This window comes from Galleria mellonella, unplaced genomic scaffold (genome assembly GCF_026898425.1).
Source record: "Galleria mellonella isolate WM207_F2 unplaced genomic scaffold, CSIRO_AGI_GalMel_v1 utg310, whole genome shotgun sequence".
NCBI lineage: Eukaryota > Metazoa > Arthropoda > Insecta > Lepidoptera > Pyralidae > Galleria > Galleria mellonella.
Window position 1 is genome coordinate 928,075 of NW_026442071.1, and position 12,229 is coordinate 940,303.

The window sequence follows — 12,229 nt, forward strand, 5'->3', positions numbered from 1 at the left end:
ACGCTCGGTATTAGCTGAAGTGTAACACTGCTCTATTCTATATTTTTAATCTTTTAAATTAGTAACCAATGTGTGCTATATTAACATGGTGTACTTTTATTTCTATGCGCAAGTAACTTGTGTTCAGGAATATGATTAGAGTTCGGGATATTTCAATTAATAATTTTTTTGGAATCAAATGTACTCAATATAATTATTGGTTGCTGTATAACTAGAGTAATGAAATGGAAACACAATTTCTTTGAAGAAACAAAAGAGTTTAGTTTGTCCTTGTATTTATAAGTCTGACATAATTTGAAATAGGAAATAAAATTATTGATATAAAACTTCATTTGGAATGCTAGTTGTAGTTTTACGAATAAGGTTTACATGCGCCTATATAAAAATGATAATAATTCTCTAATTTGTTTTCCACATCACACGTTTGTTCACCACAACTCCTATCCCAGTAGTACTTATATACCTATGAACTTGTATTTTAAGAAACCAGTCTATGAACAAGCATGATCCAGACCACTCAGACCTGAGTGAATTTAGAAAAGCTCGTTTTTTAAATTGTTCCGAATGGGAATCGTCGAAATCTCATTTAAGTAAAGCAACGAGTCTGCACCGCGAAGGTTGTGTACAACCTCAATTGTGCCTTAGAGAATCGAGGAGTACATGTGACTCAGGATAATTAATTATTATAATTTATGAGGTACGCTTTATGTTTACTTTGAGACATCCATGATCATTTTCATCATTTCAGCTAATATCCGTCCACTGCTGAGCAAAGGCCTTCCCCATAGACCATAAGGAAAGGTCCTAAGCCAACTGCATCCACTGACTTCCTGCAATACATATGAGATCATCATTACATCCAGTGGGGGTCGTCTTACACTACGTTTACCCGTACGGGGTAGCCATTCAAGAACCTTCCTTCCCCATAGGTTGTCGATTTTTCGAGCTATGTGACAGCCTATTGCCACAACACCCATAATTGACTAGGTTGAAATAACCATGGTGATGTCTATATTTTTGTGTCACATTATGTATAATCAAATTAAACCATAAAATTAAAAAAAATAAAAATTAGTTTATGAGGTAGCCATTGTGGAGTAAGCAAATTTTATGTTCAACAGTACACAATACATGTCTGTAATGACTACGATGATGATCCCTCACAAATGAAACCCGTACAAATCCTTTAATATCTATATCCTATATTATGTCTGTACATAATTTTGCGTCGCATTATTTATAATCAAATTAAGGACAGTTTATGTAAAGAATGAAGATGATCACAGTTCAAGTATATACGATAATTTGTTTGACCTATTTTGTCACTGTATAATATTTACTTTTATACAGTCATTATTAGTTTATCAATACGACACTCGTTTAATAGCACCAAACATTTCCTTACAGGGTTGAGACACTCAGCTCTACTCGTCTAGTCTTCGCAACTCGTTAACTAGTGTCTACAAAGTATCCTGACATTAGATAACGAGTAGGCAACTAACTGATACAACCTGCTTTCCTATCAACGCCTTAATTGAAAGCTAATATGTCTCAACGAACAGTATCACTCTTAGACACTTGAGCACCGATATTGAAGAAACACGTCAAAGGTCTATGATCTGAGTCTGACATCTAGAAATATAATAAATATATATTTCCGAAAAGAACATTATGACTATAGTAGTAAAATACGAGTATTAATTTTAAACGCGGAATGAACAGTTTAAATTAAATTGAAAATTAAATTTGGCTGTTCAATACTGTTCTAGAGTCAATGAAATTGTATTTATAGATAATTTCTCGAAATTTCGAATATATAATTATTAATATATTCGAATAACAGAATATACTAGGTTCATAAATCCATACATGGTCCAACTAACATGGAAATAAGAAAAAAGAGTTTTCTTCACCTATGTATTTCAGTACCCCATGGATTATTCCAAAGCGAAAAAAAAACTTTATTCTACCTAAACGATTTACTGCTGTAATTTTATTGATACTAATATTACAAAATAAGCCAATTTTTAATATTTTCCAGATAAACCAATTATACTAAAATATATCCTTAATACAATAAAATTATAAACAAATAAAGCCTTAGTTCATAGAAGTGTAGATATGAACAGATTTCAGAGTAATAGAAGTAAAAAAATAAAATAATAATGTTGGTTATATATGACATTTGATTTTAAGTATACCATACCAAATTAGTCGTTACTGTTCACTGCTGAACATTGATCTCTCTCTATTGGGGGGTTTTGTAGTAGTTGTCACGCTTAGCAGGCGGGTTGGAAACCATTTTTTGATGATGTTTTAAGAGAATCGCTGCTGTCCATTTCTTGACCATTAAGTTCCCTTAGTCGCTTCATACGATACCTACGGGCACACGAGAATAGTACAATTAGGTATACATATATATATATATATGAAGTACAAGCGGTCTTATTACTAAAGTAATCTCTTTCAAGCAACTTTTGGACAGATGAGAAAAGAAATAGACTATAGCTATATGCATATTAAAACATATAACCTAAGTACATTTGACAGTATATATTCCATAAATAAATATATAAAATATATAACACACATTGAGATATATACATATTTTAATATTTACAACCTATATACAATTATTTTATATACAATAACGGGTCAAGTATGCGTGGAGGACGAAAACAAGATACGAGAGAAAAAAAAACAATTTATAATGACAAGTAGTAGGATTTAATTAGGTTCTTGAAGGTGATTAAATACAGTCGATAAGAAAATAAAACTGGCCAGTATCTAGGTATTTATAAGAAGCTTTAAAAAAACGTACTCTACCTTTTGATGCCTGTGATAATAATACACGAGGCTTACTTCATATAGGCTATTAAATGTCAGCCATCTTAACACTCTCGGAGCGTAGCAGCAGCAGTATTTTCTCATAGATGCCAACAAGATTGAACAGGAGTAAGGCGATCATAACTCACAGTTAAACGTGGCCCGAGGTGTAATCTCGCGCGTGGACTTGCACAATAATCCGAGTCGTCTATTCTATTGGTGATCCTTTTAATTTTTATATGTTACTTTTATTTTACGATACTTTTCTGAGTGTTCTTTATTACTGTTTAAATGTAATTTGTATTGAAAATTAAACAATTCTTATTAATATTATAAAAGTAATAGTAAATTTGTACCTCTTTGTGTCTCGTTATAGCATTTGGTAAACTTGTTCTATTGAATATATGTATTTGGATACATAATGCTTACTAAGCCTAAGGAGAGCCTACTTCTGTAGGCTGCTGTTCATCCCAGTCTATCTAAATCACGTGCACAAAATCGCAGGTAAAAGTTAGTTACTTATAAGATATAGTATATACCTATATACTATATATTATAAATTCTCTAAGAACATACATCGGCAGGATATTACAATGGCGTATTATTTTTTACAGTACAGTACAGTTTGTAATGAAGAGTCTGCACTATATTTTACCTTATCTACAAAAATATTTTAACAAAATAATATTTATTTGCTTTTATGTATTAGTAAGTTTTAATTTCTAAAATTAAACAAAGTTTATTCGAACTGATTCAAATTATGTTAGTGATTTACTTTGCTTTAGTGTTAAAAGTATCATTAAGATTTGTGACTTAGGTCATCGTTATCTATAACGGTATTCTAGATTTAAGTTGCATATACTCGTATTTAATTACTTACTAATTACTTACATCTTGTTATTTGCCTCTTTGTGTTCAATTCTATTTTGATTTACCTACTCATTCTGTTGTCATGCCAACTGCGAAACAAAGATTATGTTTCTTTCCATCAATTACTATGTCTTTATTAGTTCAATCAATTTCTTTGATTATATTCTCGAAAGTAGCGTTAAATACAGAGAACTCGCTCCAATTTGATCGGCTTCGTCAAACTGATGTTGATCTATGCACCTAATTGTAAATATTTGATCATTAATGTTTACTGCTCACGCTTCTACAATATCAAAGGGCTCTTTCGTAATTAATGGAGGAAATAATCATTGCAGAACAAACACAGTCAGTGCATTTTTAAATTATTATCGTTGGTATCTGTATGATAAAAAAGAAAATATAAAGAAATGTTTATTGTTATTTATTGTTGTATTCTATTCTATTCAGAAACTAGCCTATATTATTCTACATTTTAACATTTTTATTTATTTAACTTAGAATGGCAAACAAACTGACACCCTACCTGATGGAACGTGGTAACCGTCGCCTATAGACATGGACAGTACCATGGATACAACAGAGTATATTGTTTCGCCCATGATACCCCTCATGCGTTGCCATTCCTGAGGATTCAGGTGTTATTCCTCTGTACCCTGTAAATTCACTGCCATATCCCACCCTTCAAACCGAAACACAGTCACGCAAACACAACTACTTCACGGTAGAAACACGAATAGGATAGAGGTGCCCCTTTTGTACAAAGTCTCCTTCTGATAAACTCTATTTTAACATTTATTAATGCTCTTTGTTCTTGTAATTTAATATATTATATAATGTAATTAGGTCACCTAATGAGTATTGTATATGGTACATAAAGCATTGTAATATGCTAAAATTTATTTTAAAACACCATATATGCATATTTATTTAATTACAAATTTATATAATAATACAAACATAACTAGACATATCAGCAACAACGTTTTTGGTATCTTTCAACAAAATTAGCTCACTGACTTTAAAGACAGAAAAATATTAATGTTTTTAAAAACTCGCGCTGGTAGCATATAAAGCTTGAAAATAATGAAAATAAAGCACCGTGATCTGAATTCAGTTTCCAATCCAAAGTTCATTCAGAATTAAGTTCTCGCTAAACGAGAAGCCGTCTTGCAGCCGAATGGAATTCCTTTTACACTGCGTCTCACGGACGGACTTGAAGAAGTTAATCTTGTAAATATTCGATTTCTTATGAAGTTGCATAAATATTTTCTACAGGTTGCTAACGTACATAAAGCTACGCAAAAAATTGAAAAAATAGATGTCATAATGTGTAATTAAAATTCAATTATGGTTCATTCAAGTAATGAATAAATGATATTATAAAATGAAATATCTTATTAATTATTTAGTATTAAATCATATTCCTATACATACAAAACCATTGCACAATAACATAATCACTTATTACACACACACACACACACATATATATATATATATATATATATATATATATATATATATATATATATATATATATATATATATATATATATAATTCGAATCCAGGCCACCACGTGTAAACATACTTAATAACATAACTACAGAAAACTATGTGTAAGAAATGTCCAAAGTGCAATGTCTCCTATGCACTCGTCGGCTGAATTAGTGATAATATTGATATGTATTAAAATACTATTATGTACTCTAACATCAAAGTGATATTGTAATCAGTATGTCCGCAGACCTATAAACAGACAAGAAGACAAATACAGGAATGGCATTTGATTTCGCAGTATACCTCGTTAGTGCATTTTAATTTAATGCGTTGCCCGTAGCGTTGCTCGTTTTATTATGCTAACGGGCTGGCGCCATGGCGTTGTAATATTTTGAGTACGTCACCGGTGGTGACACGATGCATATTTAAACAAAGGCGCGTCGCGAGATTCGAGGGAAATTGTTGCACCATTAAGCGTCACTTCAAATGGAAGTGCTCCGCCCCGTCGTTTACTGAAGATATTTACTGTTCCATTTAATTTTTACATGTTTACATTTCTGAAGTTATAATTAAATTATTACAATAACTCAGAGAATGTAAAATGTTTAAGAATGTTCATAACTTTAGCTTGTCGAAGTTTTTTTCAAAAACCATTAAATATTTTCAATATTTCTGACATATTTAAAAAGTGCTTTGCCTATGAACTAAAACCTTAATCTTGTAATTGAACTGTAAAAAGTATTAAAAAATTAGAAACCAAAATATAAAGTAAGTGCAATGTTTTTGTAGTATATTTGTATGCAAAGTATTCTATGATTAATTTTTTGGTTTGTAGGCAGAGCACTTTTTAAATTATCAATCAGAAACATTGAAAATTTTTTAATTGCTTTTAAAAATTGGCAGATAAATGCGACATTGTCACTTATTTCGTCATGAATGCTCCAAAAATGTGAACGCCATTTATTTATTGATTTGTTTTTTAATTCTATATTAAGAATATTTCATCAAATAATGTGATGATAGGATAATAAATCAAAAAATCACGGATTTCAGAATCTTTTTGTCTAAAAGTTAAACGTATTACAGTCTGTAAAACTTTCACCCCTCGTCGTTTTGAAAGTGAAGTCATCATTGAGAAAAAATCGTCCCTAGATCTATTTGGTGCCGGATGCTTTTGACAGTCGGGACACATCGCGACCTGAACGATTTACATATTACGTGACACTTTTGCAAAGTTCGCCATTGACTCCCGTCTGATAGACTGAGACATCCAACACGATATTGTTTTTCGAATGTAACGCACCATTTTCCGAGAGCCCTTCAGGGGTGAACTGTTTTTTATTACGCCTACTGAAAATTCTATGAGCGATTGTGAACTTCGTCGTTTTATCCTCGTGTGTATTTTTGTTTGTCTATGAATTTATTACACTAAAATATCCTCACCTTGCATGAAATCAGTGTGACATGAACATTATTTATTAAATTATGTTAAGACACGTTGCGCTAGGCGGCAGCGGTGAGATTAAATTATTTAACATAAAACGTCGTCACTTTGATATACAGCGACTTAGGACCTTATAAACCAAACGAGTTCATGTTCATTTTATCATGTACATTTGTATATTGTTTATAAATTTGAATGTTTACATAAACAAAATTATGGCATATATGATGTAATTATATACATTGGTATGAATAGTTATAATAGAAATGATCTTTTAAAAATAGGAAAATAAATAGTAAGCTATACAAAAGTCCCAACTTTATCGGAAAGCAACTTATATAAATTTAGCAAAACTCGATTCTGTAGCTTGTATATATACTAAAAGTACTCTCCAATGCATACCGGCTGCATTCACTTATAATTTGTAACTATTAACCGGAGCTCCAACCAATTAGGCGGGCGGCCTTATTGGCTGAACGAAAGTTTGCAGTGCATATTTTCCTATTTGAATTGAAAGAGTATTATTGGCTTTTGATTAAGAAACATAAATTATTTTAAAAATACAAATATACTAAATATATATTACTTATTAATCTAAATAACTATTATATATGTTGTTACTTTATTCCACCTTTTGTGAAGAGAAAATAAACCGTTCATTCATTCATTCATTCATATATAATGTTATTTTAGCATTATATTAGAAAACTAGCGATCTGCCCTGACTTCGCACATTCTTTTTTTTACAACACGGGGCAAACGAGCATACGGCTCATTTGATGGTAAGTGACTACCGCCGCCCATGATCACCCACAACACTAACGGCATTACTGGTGTGCTGCCGGCCTTTTAAAAAGGAATGTGCTCTTTTCTTGAAGGTTATGTTGTCGTATCGGTTCGGAAATACTGCTGCTGGAAGTTAAATCCAAAGAGTGGTTGTGCGTGGGAGAAAGTGCCTTGAAAAACGCACGGTGGAGGACCGCCACTCGTCCAGATGATTGGGATGAAATTTTAGTTTATGGCGGGTTGTACGAAGGTGAAAATCAGCAGCAGGTATCAACCCGAACAACTCCTCAGAGTTTAATAGAAAGATAAATTATTATTTTATATTAGTTTTAGAAGATAAATTTGTGATACATTGGATTGCATTTTTGTAATTTTGTTAAGAATCTTCACTTTTTTGAAAATAGTATATAGCTTATGTTACTCGTTGATAATATAATTTCTATAGGTGAAAGAATTCTCAAAATCAGTTGAGTAGTTTTTGAGTTTATGTAGTAGAATTATAATTACAACAAACAATACATAATAGCAACAACAAATAAAATTTTAAGTCTTTATTTTTGTTGTTATATTTTTTTTATGCAACTTAGAATAGCAAACAAGCTAACGACCCACCTGATGGAAAGTGATAACCGTCGCCTATAGATATTAGCGGTACCAGGGACTTAACAGAATATACTGTTTCGCCCATGTAAAACCCCATGGGTGGCCATTCCTGAGGATTCAGGATATTACAGATATCAGGATATTATAATATTAGTATAGACTACTGCTAGTAATAATAATGATATAAATGTCGTAGACAATTAAAAATATTTATTGTAAAAATCTGCAGTACAAATTTTTGTAGTTTGAAACAAAATACTGCGAGATTTGTGTAACCAAAAGAGATAGATAGCATGGGCAATTTAGAACGTGACAGAATGGGAGCTTTAAATCGATATGTAGACAGATGACCGGTGAATTTGTTGTTAGTTTGTTATTCGAAATACCTATTGAACTACAGAGTGAAATAGAATTGAAAAATGTCCTTTTAAGTCTTCCTGTGTTCAATTAGCGACGCTAAACATGTTTTTTAAAAAAAGATAGAATATAAATTGTTTTATGACAATAAAATTTTTATCGGACTATCTATTTTGACAGGAATGTGTCGTGGAAATATGGGAGGCTCATAATTATTATTAATTTTATATTCATGTTTCTTTGAAAAAAAAATTATTAAAAAGATGCTAATGACCTTAAGATGTTCTTGTGTAAACAGATGTTCAAATAAATAATTTTCGTTTAGTTGTAATACAACAGGACCTAATATTATATCAAACTATAGTTTACATTCGATAAACACATTTGTTTTGTATGTACTGGAATTCTCACAAGATTATTTAATTACCAGAGGGAGACTTTGTACAAAAGTCGATTGCATGGGTACCTCTGTCCCATTCGTGTTTCAACCGTGAAGCAGTTGTGTTTGCATAGCTGTGTTTCGGTTTGAAGGGTGTGATATGGCGTGAATTTACAGGGTACAGAGGAATAACATCTGAGTCCTCAGGAATGGCAACGCATGGGGGGTGTCATGGGCGAAACAGTATACTCTGTTATGTCCATGGTACTGCTCATGTCTATAGGCGACGGTTACCACTTTCCATCAGGTGGGCCGTCAGCTTGTTTGCCATTCTAAGTTGTATAAAAAAAAAAAATTAAACAGTGCTAACTTAATTGCTTATTTACTTTAAAAGATAATATTAACCAGTTTATATTATTTTAAAAAATATAGACTTTCACGCTTGAAATGCATGCCATAAGTAAATAACTACATATATAAATTATATCAGTTATTGCTTTTCGTAATCATACATAACATTATTTTATTTTTAATTTTATATGTACGTCAAATTCAATTACATGATTTTATTCAGTCAATAAATTCATGTAAATGGAATAATTACTTTTACATGTTCTTGTTGTTTTGTCTTAAGGTTTTATGAGAGGTACTATCATTTGTTTTATACCTTCCTGAAAAGGTTTACAAATATCGACTATACAAATTATGTTGTATAGGGACGGGTGAACAGGTTTAAGTTTTAGACAAAAATGATAAAATTAAAAAAAATCAATTTTTTGGCGTTTGGATATTAATTGTCAAAATGTTAATTTTAAATGTTTATGCGAGTATGTTGCCTTTTAAATATATAGTAAATAAAATACACAATTATTTGTGAACATAAATTATATTAAGTTGCTTTATTTTTACTACAAGAATCACAAAAATAGAACGGAAAGGTTTACTAACAAGGCTAGCGACATAAAAACTTGTTCAAATTAACATTTAAAGATTTATAAATTATTATATCTATACATTTAGATCTGCATTAATTTAAAATTATTCGAAACTGGACTATACCGTAGATAAGTAAACCAACGAAGGTAGACAAAAAGTAAATTTGTTCAGAAAAAAGTGAAACTTGTTTTGTGTTTCTCGCGGCCGAGCTCCCTCGGGTGCCACATAATTCGGGAGCTTAACAAACGACCGGGATAACACATGGGTATCCGGAGAGTATCTTCACCTTTCCGTGGTTACAAGGGAACTACTGTAACCTGGTAAAATTTATTTAACACAAGTGTATGACGTATACGTCATAGAGGTTTGAACGATGGGAAATGGTAGCAAAATTATAAGATACGAAGGCAACCTAGTCTTTAAAATGGCAACGCATGAACGGTATCATGGGCGTCCCTGCATATTTTGTGATGTCCATGGTTGTTGTTCATATCCATAGAGACGGTTCCTTTTTCATCAGTGCCATCAGCTTGTTTACCATTTGTATAAAAAAATAGAGAAGCAGTTCTTGTTTTTTTTTATACAAATGTTTTACGAATAAATATACTTTTCTCACCTAATAAATTTACTTGCAGATTATATACAGAATATACCTTCTGTGTGCGAGTCCACACTTGTACTTAATCGGTTTTTGTTACTATAAGGATATTTTTCTTGCCTTTTATAGGCAATTAAAAAGTTAAAAGGTATAATTATTTCTACAGGCGTTTATTTAACTTGTATAGGTGTCTCTACAGATAAATCTAAAATGGATTTATATGTTAGGTTTGTACTAATTTCGGGCCAGGCAGATGTAAAGGAAGACGTCTTCGGATCCTTGGAGTCAACTGTCAGAAACTTCTCGTTCATTTAGCCCAAACTTCGATAGTTTTCCGCCTGATTTCGGATTGTTGCAAATTTAACGTGCCGACAAAGCGCGCTCTTCTGATCTCAAAGGCACTAAATTAGATGCCAGCTCACAAACTGGCCGTTGCCTTAGAATTATTTAGAACGCTGCAGTGTTCTCGTTAAGTCTAAATTTCTTAGATGTTTTGTTGCACATGATTTGAAAGTATTTTTTATCGATTCGTAGTTAAATGGTGCAGTATAAAAGTTTATCTTTTCCTGTATTTTTGATCATTTGTTACTTCAACATCTAGAGTGACATAAACTTGCAGTATACTAATGAAGTTATTATTTAGAACTTAGATAAAATGCCTCACAAATTGTTTTACGAGTTCATCTCTATATCACAGCAAAGGTATGATTGTAGTGCTGTTCCAGACGAGTCATAGAAGAATTTAGTCTAGTAACACTTATAAGTATAAAGTTATGTAAAAAAAACCATTTACTATATTTGGGACAAAAGAGTTAAAATATCTAAGACCTTTCGACGCTACTGAAACGCTAAACCCGCGAGGTATTTCAGAAAAGTTATAGTACACCATATAACTAGATAAAATATTTTGTGGGATCAGCCTTTTTCTCAATATCGGCCGCATGATTTTACGACGCAAAGTAACAGCGCTCTATTTATTTAGTCGTATATGCTTATCTTAACAAGACGCACAACATATTAATTTATAATGTGTATAAATGCAGTGTTCGATCTTTGTTTCTAATCCAAAAGAAATGATATAGAAGAATATTGGTAATAATACCGCAAAACACTCCATCTGGGATTACAAATATAAGAAATTTATTTCTTTGTTTTATGCGACATATTAATACTTGTAACTTACTTATATCACTATTGTTGTTTCTATGTATAAATTCTAATGTAATATATTATTATAGGTAATTAAATAAAATGCGATAAAATTACTTATATTTTCTTTTTCCATTTCTATCCGTCCATCATCCAACATTTCTGTATTCACGTCTATGATCAGAGTTTAATAAAGTGAAACATGTATAAATATTATATATCCCATCACATTACCTATATATTTATTACTTCAGAAATATATATTCTATTGTTTTACAATGAACGATAAATATTAGATGGGTTGTAATAATGATAATGATTATATTTAATATCAGATATGTTAAACACATACCTAATTCTATATTCATATCTTCTTTGGAGTTTCTATTATTTTTTTTCGAGCCGAAGTTTTCCCAAGAGACTACAGCATGGGGTTCTTAAAAAGGGGGGGGGGGAGGGTAAAGAGGTTTCTTCAGGGTCGGCAAGACGCGCGTAATACCTCTGTTATTGCAGGCGTTCATAGGCGACGGTAAGCGCTTACCATCAGGTGGGACGTATGCTTTTTGCCACCTCAATGGTATAAAAAAAATATAGATTTCTTTTTATTGTATAAATAACGATGAAATTTCATTTTAATTTCATTTTAACTAAGAGGATTTACATTTTCATCTCTTTAAAACTTAACCTATTTATAACTAGTTACAAAAGGAGTTTATAACATTTCACTTTTTTTTTAATTGTTTCTTTTATTTCCAAATAATCTCTTTAGGCAAATCGCATTGT